The sequence below is a fragment of the Octopus bimaculoides genome, chromosome 8 (assembly GCF_046866305.1).
Source record: "Octopus bimaculoides isolate indiv1 chromosome 8, ASM4686630v1, whole genome shotgun sequence".
NCBI lineage: Eukaryota > Metazoa > Mollusca > Cephalopoda > Octopoda > Octopodidae > Octopus > Octopus bimaculoides.
The window spans coordinates 69,787,345-69,810,271 of NC_142935.1; the positions used below are offsets into that span (position 1 = coordinate 69,787,345).

A 22,927-nucleotide genomic window follows, 5' to 3' on the forward strand; every position below is an offset into this window, starting at 1 on the left:
TAAGAAAACGAAGCAAAAAATCCAGAAAATGTTTATGCACCACGTGCTGTTTTTGGCGCAAAACAAAACCAGTTGCACAGTCAGAGATTAACATGAACAGTCACGGATTTAAACTGGTAGTCCACACTGACGAGGCTCAGAATTAAATACCCAAAAGCCGAAACCTGGTTTGTGGATATCCCTAATTGCATAATATTTTTATTTGTGCTGTTAAATGTTTTAAGTCTTTCTGTTTTCCTCGCATACTGTTTTACTCTGTTATATCGGTGCGCTACGGTGGATTAATTTAAGACTTAGCTCTTATTTCTAGTAGGTAGATGCTTATTAAGTATCATTACGCTTCGTGCAAATTTATAATTCATAGCTGTTTAAAGCTGTTATAACTGCGTTCCACCCATGCCACTACTGGTGATATCATCAAATTTAGAATTTATCCACAGATGATATGAACAGTAGTGACATCTAACTTCAAATCTCAGTGTTTGAATGTTTCATTTATATATATATATATATATATATATATATATATATATATATATATATATATATATATATATATATATATATATATATATAATTTCTGCTCATTTTCATTAACTATTATCTCTTAATTAATGTTTCAAGTTATTTAGTTTCATTCTATGTTTGAAGATTTGGGCTTAAGCTTGAAATTAATATAATGGAAGGCAGACAATTTCTACAATTAAAAAATCTATGTTTATGATTAAATAAGCAGAAGATGACTATCTGAATAATTAAACTTGCATACCAAAAAAAGAAAAAGACACGTATGAAAAATCTATGCAATCAAAAACTTGTATCTAGTTGTGAATCGTGTCATAGAAGGGATTAATAAATGAAACTAACATCATAATGGAGACTCTAATGGTTCGGTTCATTATCCTTCAGCTCAGAATGAGGTAAAGGGAGAGTTGATATAGTATCACTGCATGTCCAAAGCGTGATGTTGTTGGAGTGGCGTGGGGTTGAGGGTAGAAAGTCTGGGACAGAAATTGTGTGAGAGAGAAAACTGTGGAGTACGAAGTGGAGGATGAGGTTGAACATAGAGATTGGAGAAAGAGAGATTGGAGAGAGAGGGGTTGTGGAAATAATAGCTAACACTTCAGGCTAGGCAAAAGATCTCCAAATAAGGACAGAGATAAGGATAGATGGAGAGAGAGAGAAAGAGGAGGGAGAGAGAGACAAAGAGAGAAGGAGAAAGAGCAACGTATTTCAGTAAAAAATGCTTCTATAGAATACTCATAATTTAGAATGACGAAACTATTTAACTAGGGAGTCTGCTAGGGAAGTCGGAATCATAGGAAGATGAGGCCTATGTCCATGGCTTGCGTGGCTGAGAGAGATTCGTCTTTCCTCGGGTCTGCATGGCTTGATGAATACAGGAGAGAATCATAGATCAAGGATTGGTCAGTAGAGTCTCCAGATATATTTAAGTGACAGGCTACGGTACTAAGGACATTGTTTTGGACGTGCAAAAAAAGATTCACTCGATTGGACATCCAGACAGCGATGCATCCTTTCTATGTAAAGCCATCGTTAGAATTGCTTCTTATGCATTGTATTAGGTTAAAAGTGGTGCAGTGTAAATTTGATGTTTTTGAAACAGCTTCAATACGTTACGAATGAGAATTTGGCAAGCTGCTGTATCAAGAAAATGAATGCTATCAAATGTTTAATGTTTGATGTGGTTTCCAGCAGATTCTGACAAGGACATTTTTTCCCTCGTGGATTAATAAATACTTCATAGTTAGATCGTCATACATTATACAAATACAATGCAAATGCCGCTAGGATCCATACAACAGGGCAGCACTGTAAAACATAATCGGCTCGGGCAATGCATCATTTTCAATAGACCAGTTCAATCAGAGATTAATTAAAAACAGAAGGGATGTAGTTCTCTGGTTCTATGCATTCATTTGGAGGAGAATTAATTGGTAACAATTGTTCATTCAAAGATGTTCACCAAGAGACGAAAAGAAACAAAAAGGACACAATTTTATTTTAGTTTATTTTCTTCACGAATTTATGATTTTAGTTCGTAAATGAAAAGAAAATTAATTATTTCAGAAGAATGTAGCGATCTACAAATCTCTTTCCTCTCAATAATCTTATCTGAACTAAACAGAAAACCACTAGAGTTACAAAATATCAAAATTTCTATGGTCTCTACATCACAAGACGTAAACCAGGAAATACAAAAAATGCTTTACCGAATCAATACACTAGTAATTGATTTTGTTATCCAAAGAAAACTTATATATCACCATCAAAGTGGGAACACATGACAAAAATTGCAAACGTCTTGTTTTTGACTTTCTTTCATCGTTGTATTATCAAAGTACCGATTACGATGGGAAGGTCGGGTACACTGCATTGTTTATGACACCCTGGTAAATTAGATTTAAGTTTCGATTCTCGTCTATAACAGATCCATATGATTTTTTTTTATATAATTAATATTATTTCGGAAATGCTTGATTGGTAAACATATTCTATGTTTTCCTTTGATTTATAACCTCAATTAAGAAGACAAATCGTTTGACGGGTAACTTTTCGCATTAATGTAGCTTTGTTTTTTTCTGAGGTAAAATTCCATAAAATCGAGCAATAGAAAAAAAAAAAAACGTTGGTATTGATGTTTTAGATTTTTTTTAAAGAAAAAATAATTCTATGAAAGATCTATGAAGGGCTGTACAAAGGTAAATGTAAAGTCAGTGCAATTGCCGTTGAATAATTGCTGCAGAGTAACAAAGTTTTACAAGCAGAAAACAAACGTTTCTTTTTATTTAAAAGATTAATTCGAAATGCATCAGAAACGAACATACGCACAAGCGCATTTTATGTATAGTTATAAACATTGAGATATCAATAAATATATTTGAGTGCAAATCTTGAGAAGCGTAAAGCTTCACAGCCTGTCGAAGGCAGCTATCGATGAAACCTCGAAGTCACAGTCAACCATTCATTTGTAGATGTCTCTCTCTCCATCTGTCTATTTACCTGCACGTATGTCTGTGTATTTCTGAGTGTGACTGTAATCATATATATATATACATTCACACACACAATTTATATATATATATATTTATATAAGGGGCATTACTACAGAATAATGCCACACACTAGACTTCCCAAAATAAACACATTTAGTACTGTGTTTATTTTGGGAAGTCTAGTGTGTGGCATTATTCTGTAGTAATGCCCCTTATATAAATATAAACGAATAATTATATTCTTGGGAAAAGAAATTTCCCGTATGAATTTTTTACACACTGGCTTCTTGATAAAATACTTGTAAAAGATTTTTATCCCTTTTTGAATTTATATATATATATATATATATATATATATATATATATATATATATATATATATATATATATATATATATGTATGTATATATGTATATATATATATATATATATATATATATATATATATATATATATATATATATATATATATATATATATATATATATATATATATATATATATATATATATATATATATATATATATATATATATATATATATATATATATATATATATTAATATATATATATATATACATAGATTTTATGTGTCAATGTTTATATAGGCACCTATAAACAATTAACGAAAGTATAATATGGTACAAGCTACAAGGTTAAACTCATTTACGAGTGACATATCATCCATCATATACGTACACATGTGTCCAATTTTACTCGGTGATTTATTTTGTACCCTAGATACTAGTGTATTGCCTCGAATTATATTTAATTACTTTATAATTACTCGCTGTACCACTTTGGTAAGTCACACACTCATACAGTAATTACGATTATTTCCGATGTCTCCTGCCATCCATCCATCCATGCATCCATCCGTCCTTTCACCCGTCCGTCCGTTTGTCTATCTATCTATGTATCTATCTATCTATCCTACATATATTTCTATATGTATACATACACATATACATACATACACCTATATGTATACACACATTTATATATATCTATATATATAAAAATGAGAATATGTGTCTGTCTGTCTGTCTGTCTGTCTGTCTGTCTGTCTGTGTGAATCCCTAAAACTCGAGAACTACGCAACCAATTTCATTCAAATTTTACACATGCCTTACTTAGGGTTCCAGTTGTGTTTTAGTCAAAAAAAGTTATTAACTTCTTGCAGAGTTCGAGCACACGGCAACATAATATCTCCTCCACTATTTAAGTATTACGTGTCAAAAGTGAAACAAAAACACTCATGTCAAATACTTTCCCTTTAAAAATGAAACTATTCCACTAACTGAAACAATCACATTTCGATACTGTAGTGACAGATACTTTCACAGAGAGAGAAAGAGAGAAAGAGAGAGACAGAAAGAGAGAGAGAGAGAGAGATGTATATGTATACATATACATGTATATGTACACCATTTCGATACTATAATGACAGATACTTTCAGAGAGAGAGAGAGAGAAAGAGAGAAAGAGAGAGAGAGAAAGAGAGAGAGAGAGAGAGAGAGAGAGATGTATATGTATACATATAGATGTACACGTATATGTATATATATATAGATCTATACATACATGTATATGTATACATATGTGTAGATGTATATATATATATAGATGTACATGTAATATGTACACATATATACATATATACATGGATACAGATATCTATACATATATACATCCATCACACACACATACACATGCGCACAAACACACACATTAGTCATTTGTTTTCTTATCCAAAACTACGTCAAAAGTACTGAATGGATCTTTATGAAATTTGGAAATTATATTCTTTGCATAACGGCCATAACTCCCATGAAAATTCATATATTTTTGATGTTGATAAAATTTTAACCCGAACATAACAAATGAGCATTATTTAGAAAATGATGTCACACGTTATCGAGGCTACCATTCTTTCTGGATGTGCAAAAGGGGATGACGTCTTTATTCCAAGAATTCCTCTTACTCCATCAGGAGCAGACATTCCTTTTACATTCAGAAGACTACAATTCCCCCTTCGTGTGACTTTTGCCATGTCCATAAACAAATATCAGGGTCAAACACTGTCTGTAGCTGGTCTTCTCTTGGAAGAGCCCTGCTTCTCACATGGACAACTGTATGTTGGCTGCTCAAGAGTGGGCAGCAACAAAAAACCTATTTGTATATGCTCCACAAGGGAAAACAAAGAACATAGTTTACAATGAGGTGTTATAATCACAACAGCAAGAAAGTATGTACATGATCACCTTCTTTTACGAAACTTCATTGACTTTCATATATTTATATTGATATACATATATATACGTGTGTTTGGGTGCATGTGTGTATATACATCTCTCTATATAAAGATGATGCGTAGTCTAGACGGCGTTTTTAGATTTCATTATTCTCTTTAACCCGGGCAACGCCGGGTATTTCTGCTAGTATATATATATATATATATACATTTATAAGCATGTATAATGGTGATGTTTTGCTCGAAATTTCATATCCAGAACAAATGCTCTGGGTATTTGGTAGGATATGATCAAATACAGACACAACACACACACACACACACACACACACACACACACACACACACACACACACACACATACACACAAACACACAAACACACACACACACAAGCAATATTCTAAACCACGACAACTTTAATTATTCTCTGCAGACTGTAAGACGTTATATTACTTTGTTTATAGAAATTATAATGAGTAGTGTGGAGTATTTAACACACACAGATGCACTCACATATATATCTACCTTATGTTCTAGTATTTTTTTATGCATTCACAGCGCTTTAATTAGTTGTTGATCGTTAAATATTTCTATCTACGTGTTAATCATTTACTTAAATTTATCAATATACCACTTGATAAAAACCGAAAATTTTTAAACATGTACAGATATTCTTTTCTACTCTAGGCACAAGGCCCGAATTTTTTGGGGAGGGAGCCAGTCGATTAGATCGATCCTAGTAAGCATCAGGTACTTAATTTATTGACCCCAAAGGGAGGAAAGGCAGAGACAAACTTGGCTGAATTTGAACTCAGAACATAAAGACAGACGAAATACCGCTAAGCATTTTGCGTGCTAATGTTTCTTATTTCTTTATTGCCCACATGGGGCTTACCATAGCGGGGACAAACCAGGACAGACAAACGGATTAAGTTAATTACATCGACCCCATTGCGTAACTGGTACTTAATTTATCGACCCCGAAAGGATGAAAAGCAAAGTCGACCTCGGCGGAATTTGAACTCAGAACGTAGCGGCAGACAAAATACTTCTAAGCATTTCACCCGGCGTGGTAACGATTCTGCCAGCTCGCCGCCTTAAACATGCGCAGATATTACATATAAATCTGAAATATTTTAGAAAAACCTAATAGTAGATTAGCGTAGCTATATCAACAATTCTGTGAATTCTTAGCAATAGGAACACCAAATTCTACGACGGAGGCATAGCTAAAGATCCCATATTGTGGTATCTGTGGCAAGAGAGATGTAAATTTTGCCTATTTTGTTTTCATTTATTAAAAAAAAAAATATATTTGTTTCAGTCATTTGAATGTGGCCATGCTGGGGTACCACATTGAAGGGTTTTCAGTCGAAAAATCGACCCCAGAAATCATTTTTTAAGCTTAGTACTTATTCTATCACTCACTTTTGTAGTACCCCTAAGTTACAGGGACATAAGATCACGAACACCGGTTGTCAGGTGGTGATAGGGGCTCACATACATACACACAGACACACATATCGATGTATACACACATATATAGGTTTCGGTCAGCCCGAGGCTATAGTAGAAGACACTTGGTCAATGTGCTACATAGTTGGACTGAACCCAGAACCATGTGGTTAGGAAGGAAGCTTCTTACCACCCAACCATGCTTTTGTTTCTCGCTCTCTCTCTTTCTCATTCTCTCTCTCTCTCACTCTCGCTCTCTCTCTCTCTCTCACACACTCCCTCTCTTTCTCTCTCTCTCTCTCTCTCTCTCTCTCTCTCTATATATATATATATATATATATGTATGTATATATATATATGTATATATATATATGTATGTATGTATATATATGTATGTATATATATATATATATATATATATATATATATATATATATATATATATGTGTGTGTGTGTGTGTGTGTGTGTGTGTGTGTGTGTGTGTGTGTGTGTAATTAATTACATGATTAAAACATTTTCTTGATGTCCCTTATTTTTTAGGTGAAATATTGAATGAGATGCCATTTATCGGATGAGTCACTTTATGAAATTTTTAAATGCAGAATTGCTGGTTTAATTTTTCTCACTGTGTTTTTGTCATGCTTATGTAGTTGAGTTGCGATCTAGATGCTCCAACCGTGACGAACCCTTTTTGTATTCAGCTGTAAAGCATCTGAAATCACATTTTCTTAAGTGTAATCCTATTCCTGTCAGTTACGGAGATGTGATCTTAATAAATATTTGACGACCACTCATAGCTGGTCCATTCGTCACATAGAGGTTTCATTGTTGATCTGAAAACAGAGTAAATTGTTTTATTTTGGTTAGGGAGTCCTAAAGCTTTCCAGGTACGATAATTTCATTTGTTTAGATGGGTAGTGGAACCCGGACTACATTATCAAAAAAACATGTTCATTTGTAAGACGGATTCCTTTGGGACTATTTCTGGCGGTTAGAGTTACCAAGTAGCAGCGTCTCCACTGGCTCACAATTAAACACTCAGTAATTAATCTATCACTTGTTTCAGTCACTGGTCTGCGGCACGCTTGGGTAACACATTGGAGGGTTTTAAGCGAACTAGTCGGCCCCGGTACCTATCTTACCTCTCAGTTACGGTGACTTAAACAAATCAACACCAGTTGTCAAGTAGTGGTGGGAACAAACACAAGTACAGTGACACACATATGAGGCGGGGCGGGGCGTTTTTCAGTTTCTATCTACCAAATTCACTTACGATTCCTTTGATCGGACCGGGCTTATAATATATGGCACTCGCCCAAAGAACCATGCAGTGAAAGTAAATCCGGGACCATGTGGTTGGAAACAAACTTCTTACCACACAGCCACACCTGCATCTATGATATATAATAAAATTTCAAAACTTATATCTACTTTCTTATTTTGCTAATATTCAGTGAAAAATGCCATACTAGGTATGATATCCTTCACAAATATAGTGGAACTGTTTTAACGGTACAGTTCTATATTTAAGAGATGAGGAATTATTTACATTATTTACATTATTTACATTTGACGGAGATTTGTCCTCATCTTGTTTGTTGTTAACACAACGTTTATGCCCACGGGCATATGGCGTATTGGTTGAGAGCGCGGGGCTACTAACCCCAAGGTTTCCGAGTTCGATTCACGGCAGCGACCTGATTAATAATAGTAACAATAATAATAATAATAATAATATAATAATAGTAACATCGTTAGGAATGAGAACCCAGGTTCGAAATTTCCCCAAGACACCTGACGAAGGCTGGAGGGTATATCAGCCGAAACGTTGTGTTAACAACAAACAAGATGAGGACAACTATCCGTCAAATGTAAATAATGTTTTAACGGTATTCATAATGAAAATTAAATTTTGTAGGCATAAATCTAAGGCAATTTGGCTGACAACATTGACATAGCGATGAAGAGAGAGACTTGCAGTGTTTGGCAGCGTGCATTTACGTTTTGAGTTCACTTTCAGTCCAGACCATTTGGGTGGCTCTCGATTGATAAAATAAAACGAAAGTTCACTTCCTTTATATTTGCGACAGTATAGCTATATAAGAAGTTCATAATTTGGAATTTTAATAAATACCAAAGTTATAATTTTATAATATCAACTAATTGAAGAAATCTTTAATGCTTCATTGACCTTATGTGAAGATATTAATTATGCATATTTATATTTATAATTATTATGAAACTAATATGCGCATATATTATTTATAATTTGTTTACTCAAGCTAATTTTAATTGCTTTATGAAAAATAAGTACAATAGTTTCTATGTAAATATGATATTAATTACATACACATACATACATGCTCTCGTATACTTGTGTGTGCACAGAAGGGCAGGCACGTGCACACGTATATACAGACACATATACACATACATATGTACGCACAGTTACTCACATATGTATACACAAATGGGAACACATTCATATTAGTTGGTTTATAAATGATGAATACACATACATACATACATATACAACATAAACACGCACAACATGCATAATACATGTACACTTACTGGATTACGTATACCATGCATGCAGACTTGATACATGTACAGTCCGTTGGATACAACAAGCATGCGCAAATAACATACATCACTTTAGACATTTAACGAGCATACACCTCCCCACACACGCAGACATATTTACACACTTGCAATGAACGCTAAGTTCATACATAAGTACTCATATATCAAAGCACACCAGGCACACTCCAAGCATTACATGTAGAAACGCATACGCGTTGTATAACATCTTTTAAGCTCTTTTACTCAGTTAAGCTCTTTTACTCATTTAAGCTCTTTTAGTCTATGTCCGGCCGCCATTCATTTCACATCATTCTCCCACATTAGATACGTATGTAATCATATCATTTTATTCCACGGAACTTGTACACATAATTTGCCATCTGACCTTTCTACTTTACTTCTCTGTTTTTCTTTGAAGAAAGTCTCCTGTATTAAATGAAGGACGCTTCTAACTTTTCTTAATATTATAAAGTTTACATTTCTGTTTATTTCTGAGAAGTTTCCGTGGATTAATTCTACCATACTGATAAAGACACTGATTCTCTTGCTCTCGGATTACCACATTCTGATTATATTGTAGATAAGACTATTATTATTTTCACCACACCAAACACCTACCTCCCATTATCTCTAAACTTAAACTTAGTCTCTTTTTATTCTATGCTCTTTCCCCTTAAACAATTTCTGACATCATTTCTTCCTAGGCGTTTACACTTACCTGTATATCTGTCCAGATTCCTCTAAGAATCACTATTCCAACTATACTCTGTTCTAGACTTTGCCTTGACGATAATCTCATCCCTTGTAACTTCCATCCGCAAACAAAAGCAATCGAGTATACTCTTATAAACTACACCCGCTTACACGCATGTGCCGCTATCTCCCCTATCCATTTTTAAGCTTGGAGCTTGGTCACATAAATTCTTCATATACATCGCACCTCACCCACTTTCCGTCCTATCATATTCTTTGACCTGTAAATCATTGTCATTTATTGAGCTTCATCTCTTCGTAAGTTCTATTTACGCCTCAAATACCCACTTCGCTAGCCCTGCCTCAATCAACCTACTTCACACATTTCTCTTTTCTACTATAGGCACAAGGCCTCTTCACACATTTCTCTGATATCATCAGGCATCTTCCACACATATTATAAACTCTGCATCCACCGACTCAGATCTAGCACCTATCGTACATGTGAGTTACCTCTTGTTGGCTTTGCTTCATAAACTTTATCTCACCTAAGGATGCATGACGGACAAGGAGCAATTCCTCTATTGCTCCGGATTGTGATTTTATTTCCACAATATCCTCTCTGTGTTTAGCAACTCCAGTTAGTTTGCCGATCTTTCCCGACCTATATCCTCTCGAAATCTCATCTACGACTTATGCCTTCACGCAGGGAACCACTTCTATTCTTGGAATCATTTACGGAAGTTTAAAGAATACGAGCAGGTTTTTCGCTCTCTTTCTTGTCTAGCGTCAAGAATACATCATGCACAAGCTCTCACACGTCTCTCTCCTCAACGTCACTGTCTGCACACCCTGTACCCGTGCCATTTACTTTATATCTGAAATCTACCAGTCTGTATCTTTCTCTCGAATCTCTTCTTCAACTATTATAAATTTCGCTATTGCATCCCGTTCATTATCCACAACTCTTTCAACTTAAACTTTTACTCCCAGACCTGTTCGCCATGGACATTATATCACTCTTCATTTAAATTCCTTCATAGTGAGATTTTCTTCATTATCAAATTCGATTTGTATTACTCCATAATATACATTCACATGCAGACACAAACAACTCTCACGCACACATACTATGAGTTGTTTAATTCATAGTAACTATAAGGCACAGAGCTGGCCAAATCGTTACCGCCCCGGGAAAAATGATCAGCGGCATTTCTTCCGAATTTACACACTGATTTTAAATGCTGTCGGGGTCGACTATGCCTTTCACTTTTTGGAGGTCAATAAAATAACTACTTGTTGAACGCTGAGGTCGATGTGATCGATTTATACCGAACCCCGAAATTGCAAGCCTTGTGCCAAAATTTTAAATTAATTTGTAGCAACTACACAGATATAGTCGCATTTAGCAAGACATCATGCATCGCTACGTTATGTCACACCAGACATAGACATCACAGAACACACGTATGTACGTGCCTAAACGTACAACATACCCAGGAAACAATTATATAATACACTCACAGAGAATACATGCAATATGCAGACACCCTTCGTATATGATCTTACTGCGTAACGTTTTCTCTTCCTCGCAACTCTGGTTTAATTTTCTCTGCTTTTCATTGAAGAAGAACCAGTACCTGAGACTTAAAATACTTAATTCATTTCTTTTATTTTAATACCAAACTGGTATTATAAATTTTGCATTTTCGTTTTCTGTTTTTTTTTTTTCCTTTTCGTGCTTTGTCCCCGCTATATTTTCCGAGTCAGGTATGCGCATACATTTTCTCTCTATTAGGACATGTAATGAAGTCGGAATAAGTTTTACTTGGTGACAACAATATTTTCGTAAACCACAGAGATAGACACACGGCATGTGGGATTAATAGCTCTTAAACGTTACCAAACATAGCGATATTGACAAGCAGTAGATATTCTACTCTCGAATATCAAATTACTGGGAATTTCTTTCATTATAAACTAAAACTCTTCAATTTCATTAGCATTTTTATACAATGAATTAGAGTTTATTTACGTTTATATTTAATAACATCTACAACTGTGGTCTGTTTAGATATATCTTGCCCACCTATATGAATGCCCCTGATATACGAGATGCCTGTCTACCAGCTTATCTCCTATGTATGTATGCTAGTATGTATGTATGTATGTATGTATGTATGTATGTATGTATGTTTGTATGTATGTATGTATGTATGTATCTATCTATCTATCTATCTATCTATCTATCTATCTATCTATCTATCTATTTAGCTAGCTAGCTAGCTAGCTAACTATCTACCTATCTGTTATGTCTGAAGCTATTGTTATCTAGCACCTTCGGATGAACTCTAATCAACCGCTACACAACTGCTACTCGACTGCTACTCAACTGCTACTCAACACACCTACCATAGCCAGACTACCTCTATTTATATGTCTATCTATACACACATTGAAAGAAATGCTATATATATGCATTCACCAATAATATTATAAGTCGTAGATATATATACATATATACACACATACATCTCACACACATCCATTTATTCAAACATCTTTATTAAATTGAATCATATTTTGGTCCTGTAAAACATATTTTCTACGAATTTATTTCGTTTTTGAATTTGAATTCAGATAATTCATTAAATCTGTCTGAAATAATTATACACATAATTAATCTTTATACATAATAATTTTTAAAAAAATGTTTGTTTAATTAGAAGCGAGCATAATGATTACTTAATTACTATCACGTAGCTGTAATTAACATTACATAACATAAATAAACTATTAAAAAAAATTCATTTAATAATTTCAGTCTAATATTTGATTAATATTAATTAATCAAACATGCTATTACAGTCAGATGAGTTGCTTATACTATTGGTATATCATGTTTGAAGACCAGCAAGTTTCTGCTATCTACCCGGTAGATATATTCAGTAATAAACACCACTGTGTCGCTAGTGATTCGATTCAAAATAGGAAAAGACTTCTATTAATGATAAGCCATTTTACCTCACCAAACGCATCTCTGTTTATTTTCTACTACTTATAATATTGGTGAATATATTACGTCACCAACAAGTTGTGCCGATTAACTACAAGGCATATTATTGGTGAATGCATTACGTTATCAATAAAACACAGTTGATGACGTACAAGGATCAATCGGTCAATGAATGACATCACCAACATATATTTAAGTAACAGGTTATATATTTAATGGACGCATTACTTTACTATCAGCGGTTACGTCATCCCCAAACTGTTTCGTTGAATAAATAACGTCTTATAGGGCTATCGTTTCAGACAATCTCTGTGTAATAAACCTATATGTCGGTAAAATATACTCTTCCACTTTTCCGTCAGCTAGCTATCTCTCTCTCTCTCTCTCTCTCTCACTCTCTCTCTCTCTCTCTCTCTCTCTCTCTCTCTCTCTCTCTCTTATATATATAAACATATGTATGTATGCATGTATGTATATATATATATATACATATATATATGTATATATATGTATATATATATATATATATTTATTTATGTACACACACACATATATATAAATATATGTATCTGTACACACATATACATATATGTATATGTATTATGTATGTATGTATATATATATATATATATATATATATATATATATATATATATATATATATATATATATATATATATATATATATATATATATATATATATACATACATTATTTACATTTGACGGATATTTGTCGTCATCTTGTTTGTGCTTAACACAACGTTTCGGGTGATATACCCTGGAGCCTTCATCAGGTCTCTTCGGGAAATTTCGAATTTGGGTTCTCATTCCTAAGTTATTTTTCGATGTTTTTACCTCCGCCAAGGCAGGAAGTTATGTCTTCATCGGCGTTGGTTTGTTCGTTTGTCCGTCTCTGTGCAAAATAGCTCAAGAAGTTATGAACGCTATTTGATGAAACTTACATGAAAAGTTGATAATGACAAGGAAAACATTATGATATTTTGGTAGTGATCCAGGAATTTTTATGCATCCTTGACGGATTTTTCCTTTGTTATATTGACTTTACATGAAATATTACAACGTTACGTTCTTTGATTGTCTCCCTTGAAAACACGTTCATCGTTTCTATTTAACCTATGGTTCTGTTGCGGTTTCCAAAGTTTTCTTTTCGTTTCTCTATTAGTAATTATACTCGCGTATCTATCTTAAAATGAACTTCTTGGCGGAGTTCTGCGAAGGATGACATGGCAAGCCTAACTATTGGGATCGACTCAAAAATCTCAGACTTTGCCCCCTCCACCACCGCTGTGAAATTATCTTGCTGTTGTCATTGCTATATTATAACTGCTTCAGATGATTCCTGTTTTCAAAGGTTTTTAAAAAAAAAATCATATGGCTGTGTTATTTTTTTAAATCCCGCCAAGGAGGTTATGTTTTTGCTGGAGTTGGTTTGGGAAATTGGGCGATTTTCAGCATGCGTGTATATGGGTGGAAATGAGCTCCTTGCCGGATGTCTGCGCTCTCCGAGTGCTTTTCTAGTTATTATTATTATTATTATTATTATTATTATTATTATTCAGTAGTTTTATTTTTATAACGTGCTTTCACTTCACTACCGAGCGCAGCTCTGTGCGCCTTGGGTATGTGCTGTGGTTTGCTGTGGTGCTCTTATGTTTACTGTATTGAAAGTGTTTTGCGTAGAATGTGTGCAGTACCCAGTAGTGCAATTTTCTGTATGTTATATATATTTGTAAGTCATGGTGTTTTTGTTATGTATTTGTCTGAATATTTTTTTATTATACCTAAGGCACCTACTATGATAGGAATTGTTTCTGTTTTTAGATTCCACATTCGAGTTATCTCTATTTCCAGGTCTTTGTATTTTGAAAGTTTTTCCATTTCTTTTAGAGAAACGTTGTCATCTGCTGGTATTGAAACATCAATTAGAAGGCATTTTTTTCCTTCATGATCTTTGACAACTATATCTGGTCTATTCGCCTTAATTTTTCTATCTGTGTGTATTGGCATATCCCAGAGTATGGTTGCTTTCTCGTTTTCTGTGACCTTTTCTGGCGTGTGTTTATACCATCTTTTTTCTGTTGCTATTCCATAATGTTGGCATAGCTTCCAGTGTATATAGGTCCCAGCTCTGTCGTGTCTGTGAATATATTCCTTCTTAGCCAGGACTGGGCAGCCAGAGATAATATGATTTATTGTTTCTTGTCGATCTCCACATATTCTACAGTTACTTGTTATATTTCTTTTCATTATGTGTTTTTGGTAATTTCTGGTGGGGAGGCTTTGGTCTTGTGCAGCAATTAAAAATCCTTCAGTCTCTGCTTTGAGTCCTGAGCTTCTCAGCCATTGCTGGGATTTTTCTCTGTCTATTTCTTTCGCATTTAGTTTAGCCCAGTATTTACCATGTAGGGGCTTTTCTTGCCATCGTTTTATCATGGTCCGTTGCTGTTCTAGTTTTAGTTTGGATTTCATTTGTTTTATAGCTTTTGTTGTTTCTTCTTCTTCTTCTTCGTATTTGTTAGGTAGATTGATTTCTTGTTTGTATTTGTCAGCTTCCTTAAATACTGAAAACAGTTTTTTGTTTTGCTCGTGTTTTGTGGCTATTTGTATTAGTTTCCCTTGCTTCTGGAGTAGGTATTTTTGCAGTCCTATGGTGGTTATTTTATAATAGTTTTCTAGCTGTATAAGACCCCTGCCACCTTCTGTGCGTTGTATATATAGCCTTTCTATGTAAGATTTTGGGTGGTGCATCCTATATCCTGTCATTATTTTTCTTGTTTTCCTGTCTATTTTACATAGTTCGTTTAGTGTCCAGTTAAGGATGTTGTAGCTGTAGCTTATAACTGGGACAGCTAAAGTGTTGATACCCATTATCTTGTTTTTAGCATTGAGCTCTGTTTTTAGTATTGATCTAACTCGTCTATAGTACTCTTTCTTTATTTTTTCTTTCATTTGTGTATGTTGTATCCTATCTAGTTCATTGACTCCTAAATACTTATATGGTTGGCTTTCGTCTAGTTCTCTTATTTCATTGGCTTTATCTAGTGTTATATTGCTACTTTTAACTAATTTTCCTCTTTTCAGGGTTGCTTTGGCACATTTTTCTAATCCGAATTTCATTTCTATTTCCTTGGTAAAGCCGTGTACTGTCTGTAGTAGTGTTTCTAGCTCTTTGTCGTTTTTTGCATATAATTTTAGGTCATCCATATATAGAAGGTGGCTGACTGTTTTTCCATAGCATTTGTAACCGCATCCAGTTCTATTTAGCAATTCTGTTAGAGGTGTGAGTGCCAGGCAGAACAGGAGTGGAGAGAGCGTGTCTCCCTGGAATATTCCTCTTCTAATGGGGATGGCTTTCGTTTTCACAAGTCCCTCTTTTGTTTGGAGCTGTAGCACTGTCTGCCATTTGTTCATTGAGTGCTCTATGTATTTTATGATAATTGGTGCCACCTTGTTTATGGCTAGTGTTTCCAGAATCCACGTGTGGGGAACACTGTCGAAAGCCTTTTGGTAGTCCACCCAGGTCATACTGAGGCCTTTCTTCTTTCTGCGGCTGTCTTCAGTTATGGCTTTATTGATCAATAATTGATCTTTACAGCCGTATGAGCCCTTGCAGCATCCCTTCTGCTCTTCTGGAAACAGGTTGTTATTTTCCAGGTGTTTACTCACTCTCTGCGATATTATTGCAGTAAAGGCTTTGTAGATCGTAGGGAGACAGGTTATAGGTCTATAGTTTTGTGGTTTCTCCGTTTCCGTGGATTTGGGGATTAAGATGGTTTTCCCTTTTGTGAGCCATTCAGGCATTGTTTCTGGATCTGCTATTATGTTGTTAAAGTTTTCTGCCAGCTTTTTATGCATTGCTGGCAGGTGTTTTAACCAGAAATTGGGGATCTTGTCGTGTCCAGGTGCTTTCCAGTTGCTTAGTCTTTGCAGTGTCTGGGTGACCTCTTCAGTTGTTATAGGGGCCCAGAGTTGCTCAGGTGCTAAGTTCGTTGTTTTAATGGTCCTTTTTTGGGGTTGTTGCTTCACCGACCATATTTGTTTCCAGAATTTCTCTAGTTCTTCTGCTGTTGGTGCTGAAGTAATGTCTATTTTATTTTTACCCAGTTCTTGGTAGAGTTTTTTGGGGTTGGATTTGAACTGTTTGTTTTGTTCAAAGAAACGTTGGCGTTTCTCATACCGGCGGATCCTCTGTGCTTTGGCAAGGATGTCTTGCTTTAGTTTTTCTTTTGCCTCAGGTAAGTCTTTTTCTGTAATGCTGTATTTGTACAATATTTTTGTTTTCTTCTTGTTACTTAGTAGTGTTGATTGTTTACTAATTTCGTTGAGAATCGATAAATCTTTTCTCTTTTTTTTAATTTTGTTCTGGATGTTATTTATCCACAAGGTCTGTTTGGGTGGTAGAACTCCTGTTCGGATGGGTTTGAGTGAGTATCCTGCTTCTTTTGTGGCTGCAGTGGCTGCCGCATATATCATGTCATTTAGCTCAGTGATATTGCCTGTTGTTTCTGTGGTTGTTAGTTCCGTGACGGCCAGGTTTATGCTATTTATTATTGATGTTGTTTTATTGTCTATTTTGATTATTGGGAGATATAATCTGTGGTCCATTCTAAGATCTGTGGTTTTCAGTTCTTCGGTTATTTTCATTTTCATAGTATCGTAATTATTAGGTTTCCCTTCGTTATTTCCAGGCTTTATATTTGTTTTGCCTTCCTTTTCATTCATATGTTTGTCTGTGGTGTTCTGGATTGGTGCTTTTTGTACACTATTATACATCTCTACGGTCTGGGTTTGTTGTTTTTTGTTTACTTCGTTTTTGCCGGGCATGTTACGTTTGTCCTCGTGTTTTGCTATCTCAGTGTTTATATTATTATTTGGCATTGCTGTGTGACTACTATCTAGATTTTCCTGATGTATTTTTTCTTTCAATTGCTCTATTTCTATTTCTATTATTATTATTATTATTATTATTATTATTATTATTATTATTATTATTATTATTATTATTATTTTATGTTTGACTTTTGTTTTGCATTTGTACAAGTTGGATCCAAGTCTCACCCAGAGACCTCAAGAGACAACAAGTTAGAAGTTCATGTAGGTGTTATGCCTAGGGTACCATATATTTGGATTTGTACAGTTTTGTTCAAGTAAATGTTTAAGAAACCATAAGAAAATTATGTTTGCTTTAAAATTTGAGATCACATAGACAGTATTTTACGTAGGATATGAGCAGTTCCCATGAGCACTATCTTTTGAACTTCAGCCATTTTGGGGTTTCCTGGTATCTGAGCTAGGTAGTAATCAGCCCGTTTCGCTGTCATTCCCAGGGCACCTATGACAATAGGTATTGTTTTCGTCTTCAGATTCCACATTTTGCTAATTTCTATTTCAAGATCTTTATATTTGCTCAGTTTTTGGTAGGTCTTGACAGATACGTTTATATCGATTGGGACAGTTATATCAATGAGGAGGCATGATTTTTGTCTGAAGTCTTTCAGTATGATGTCTGGCCTATTTGCGTCTATCTTTCTGTCAGTTTGAATGGTGAAGTTCCAGAGGAGTGCAATGTGATCATTTTCAAGCACTGGGGGTGGTTTGTGTTCCCACCAGTTTTTATCATGGGGCAAGTTCAGGTTTTTGCATATTACCCAGTGAATATATTGTGCAGCACTATCATGCCTGTTGAGATACTCTGTATGCGCAATTATTATTATTATTATTATTATTATTGTTATTATTGTTGTTGTTGTTGTTGTTGTTGTTGTTGCTGTTGTTGTTGTTGTTGTTGTTGTTGTTATTATTATTCAGGTCACTGCCTAGAATCGAACTCGGAATCTTGGTGTTAGTAGCCATATGCCCGTGGGCAATTATGGAATGAATTTCAGGGTTTATAAATCTAATATTTTCCTGTCCTTCCTTAATACCAGTTCCCATACGTTATTCATATCTGCACTCGGTCTGCTTAGTGGGTTGTTGTGTCCTAGCATATGTGCTGCTTCTTTTAGCTTTCATATTTTTGCAGTGGTGTTCTCTCTATTATTTTAACTTCATCCATTGGAGCTAGTCTCCATTTTTCCATACATGATCAGCTATACCCGATTTATTAATATTTCCTTGTGTCACAGCTTTGCGATGTTCGTCTATCCTCATCTTGAGGAGGCAGCATGTTTCGCCTTTGTATAATCTACCACAGCTGCATGGAATGGCGTATACGCAGTCTTTGGTCATATTCTCTTCTGTAGGTGGTTTTACTCGAAGGAGATATCTAGGAAGTGTTGTATTACTCTTGAATACTGTCCTGATGTCATATAGACCGTATATCTTTTGTATCTTTTCGGAGAGGCCTTTCACATAGGGTAGACAGATTGTGGAGAGTTTATTGGTTTCATCCTCTCTGTTCTTCATAATTGGAGTGGATAGTGTGTTTTCGGGGTAGATGTTGCTTAATAGATTGTTACTGAGCTTGATCATTTGAACAAAAATGATATTAAAGATCTCGCTTGCGAGGTTTTAGTGCATTCACCATATTTTACTAAAATACCTCGTTCAGATTTTTACTTTTTACGGTGTCTGCAAGGCAATTCATTCAAAAGCCATGTGGATTTAAAATCGTGGTTTTATGAATTCTTTGAGTCAAAACCCGGTACTTGCTCCCATCGAGACATTTATAAAACATGTTAATGGAACGTCGTCAAGAAGTCGTACAAAAGGAAGAAGATATATTGTGAAAAATACTGATTAAAAGAAAAAAAACGAACGAATTTATCTGACAGTATAACAATGAAAGAATGAATCTATCTATCTATCTATCTATCTATTTATCTATCGTCAATAGACGTCTATCGGGACCCTTCGACATTGCACGTTCGGTTCGTCACGGATGCCCCCTGTCGCCACTCCTGTACGTATTGACTCTCGAGCCACTACTGCGGAAGCTGGCGACGCTGAGGGGCATCCCGCGAGAACTGGGGTGCGGGACGAGCGTGTCGGCATACGCGGACGACGTCACCGTCATAGCGTCTAGCCACGAGCACATCGCGCTTGTCGGCGAGACGCTGAAAGACTACGAAGCGGTGACGGGAGCGAAAATCAAACGGGATAAATCGGTGGGTTTGCTGCTCGGCACCTGGAGAAGCAAGCCCATACCGTCCGGCAGCGCCTCAGTAGTGGGACGCTGGACGGACGGTCCGGTCAAGTTGCTCGGAGTCTGGTTCGGTCCGGACCTGCAAACGGAGAAGAACTGGGACGAGATAACGAGTAGGGTGGCCACTCTCTGCCGGCAATGGTCCGAGAGGAAGCTGTCCCTAAAAGGTCGGGCGGAGGTGGCGAACGCGTACATCACGTCAGTCATCGAATACCGCCTGACCGTCGTGCCTTGTCCCGATCGCGCCATCACCGAAATGGAGCGCATCCTCTTCCGCTTTTTGTGGAAAGGAAGCGTTCCGATGGTGAGGCGATCCGTTTGTTGCCAACACCCGCTGAAAGGAGGGCTGGGCATGCCGTGGTTGATGATGCGCAGACATGCGCTGAGACTGCGACATCTCCGGCTCTACGTAGACGACGGTGAGCAGGTGTGGTCGCCGATTGTGCGACGCGCATTCCCGCAGCTCGTCTCCATGACCGAGCTGCAGTCGTGGATCAAAAAGAGGCCGAGGAATGGCGAATGGCACCGTGAGTGTCGCGTTGCTCTGCAACAACTTTGCCGTCCCGGGTCGACCTTGAGCGGCTGCATCACAACGAAGTCATTCTATAGGGGATTAGTGGAGGGCAGGTACGACGACGATCTCGGGGCGAACCTGGGCGTCGACGAGGAATACTTGACCCGCCTGTTCAGGACGACTTTCGGGCCGGGACCTATGGACAACTTCCAGAGATCCCTGGCCTGACAGTGTTACCGAGAGGCGCTACCCGTTCGGGATAAGCTCTATAGACACGGCTCGCGAAATGCGGGGCCGACCTGCCCGAGATGCGGTCAGAGCGATGAAACCGTTCTGCACGCACTCGTGCAGTGTCCAACCTTTTCGGAGCTGTGGGCTTATGTCGAACGACTGCTGTCGCGTGTGGGACGAGTCGGTTTATCAACCGAGTCTATCGTCAATATCGTCACGCCTCCTTCCTTTAAACGGGAAGGAAGAGCTGTATTTATAGTACCTGTGGCTATGGCCAAAGAATGCATCTGGTGGACGCGTCTGAAAGGATTAGAGACAAATACTTTCCTCTCTGGTCAATCTCTCATCAACTTTTTCAAGTATCACTTGAAAAGGAAGGTTAGAGTAGAGAGGCAAGTGTTGTCTAGCAAATGTTTCGAAACAAGATGGATACATGTAGCAAGAATGGCACGTATAAATGACGAAGCCACCTTGACCATGATTCTATAAAACGTTTTAAAATTTTGTAAACAGAGAGTTAATTACGTTTCTTGCTTAAATAAAAGAAATTTTATTTAACAAACTGTGACGCTAAAGACCGAGGTTACCGTGGTCTTTTCGTAGGTTTTTCTTTCCACGGATAACCTCCCCATTTATTGGGAATTTTTTGTATTATTTCGTATTTTTTGTAAATACCCCAAACGTTTTGCGATGTTTTTTTTTCATCGTTGTCCCCACTTTTGTTTTTTTTTCTGCTTTGTTTTCGACCCCCTCGAAAAGAAAAACTCTACATTTGTATTTTGTCCCCTCTGTGTTGAGCCCTGTGTGGCTAATAAAGAAACCTATCTCCCTCTCTAACTCTCACGATATATACAAGGGGATACCCAAAAGTAACCGGAAACGTTTTCTGTTGGAAAAGCCCGATGTAGTTCAGGCTTCCACCGCTAGAAGGCACTTGATGCGACCCTCAGGTATCAGTCTGCCCACCAGCGTTGGGGTTATTCTGCCATGTAGTGCGTCTTCGTTTTGCAGTGCTTCTGCCCTGTTCATCGATTTTTGCGATGGCTGATTATTTGCCTGCGTAATTCTTTAGGGGGAAAGAGCGACCGAAACATTGTAATACGTTAAACAGATTACAAGGTTGCTGAAGTGAACAAAACAGAAGTTTATGTGTAGTGTTCACGCTTTAGGAATGCTCACTAGTCACTTGAAGACCAGACTCATTCAGGGCGACCGTCGATCTCCTGAACAGATGAAGACATGAAAGTTCATGAATTGATCTTGGAGGACTGTCACCGAAAAATTGACGACCTTTTTGATGTAAATGGTGTGTCCTGGAGCTGCTGCCAACAACTTTTGAGCAAGCAATTGCAAAAGAAAAGAGTTGCAGCAAAATTTGTGCCTCACTTGCTCACGGAAGATCAAAGGTGGTCACGCCTGAATGCGTGTCATGCACTGAGAGAACATTTGCAAGTTGATCCGGACCTTTGTACGGAGGTCATCACGCGTGACGAAAGCTGGTGCTACGGGATTTGCAGATGTGGAAGAGGTGAAGAAAACAAAAACAAAACCAAAAAAAACGACGGAGGCGTTGAAAGGCATTACCTCGCAAAAGTTCCAGGACTGCTTCCTACAGTGCAAAATGCGTCTGGACCAATGCATTGCTTCAAATGGAGATATTTTGAAGGCGCTAAAAGCGTAAGTGAATAAAATAATATTGCAAGTTTCCAGTTTCTTGTGGGTACCCCTCGTATAACTACACGTACACACACACACACACACACACACACACACACACACACACACACACACACACACACACACACACACACACACACACACACACACACACACATATATATATATATATATATATATATTTATATACAGAGGATGTAATGGGTAAATTGTCGCCATCTTAAATTTTTTATCTCGCGCATGTGCATTGTTTGTTTTGGGGTCAGTTGGGCACCGTCTATGAGAAAAACACCACCATGACGCAATTGACTCT

At 36.6% G+C, this 22,927-nt stretch overlaps 1 protein-coding gene across 1 annotated transcript in view; it reads right to left on the reverse strand.

Moving 5' to 3' along the window:
* The window catches only part of LOC106867808 (atrial natriuretic peptide receptor 1), an 898,165-nt gene that overhangs the window by 367,211 nt on the left and 508,027 nt on the right, over positions 1 to 22,927 (reverse strand). The gene's annotated exons all lie outside the window — the stretch shown is intronic.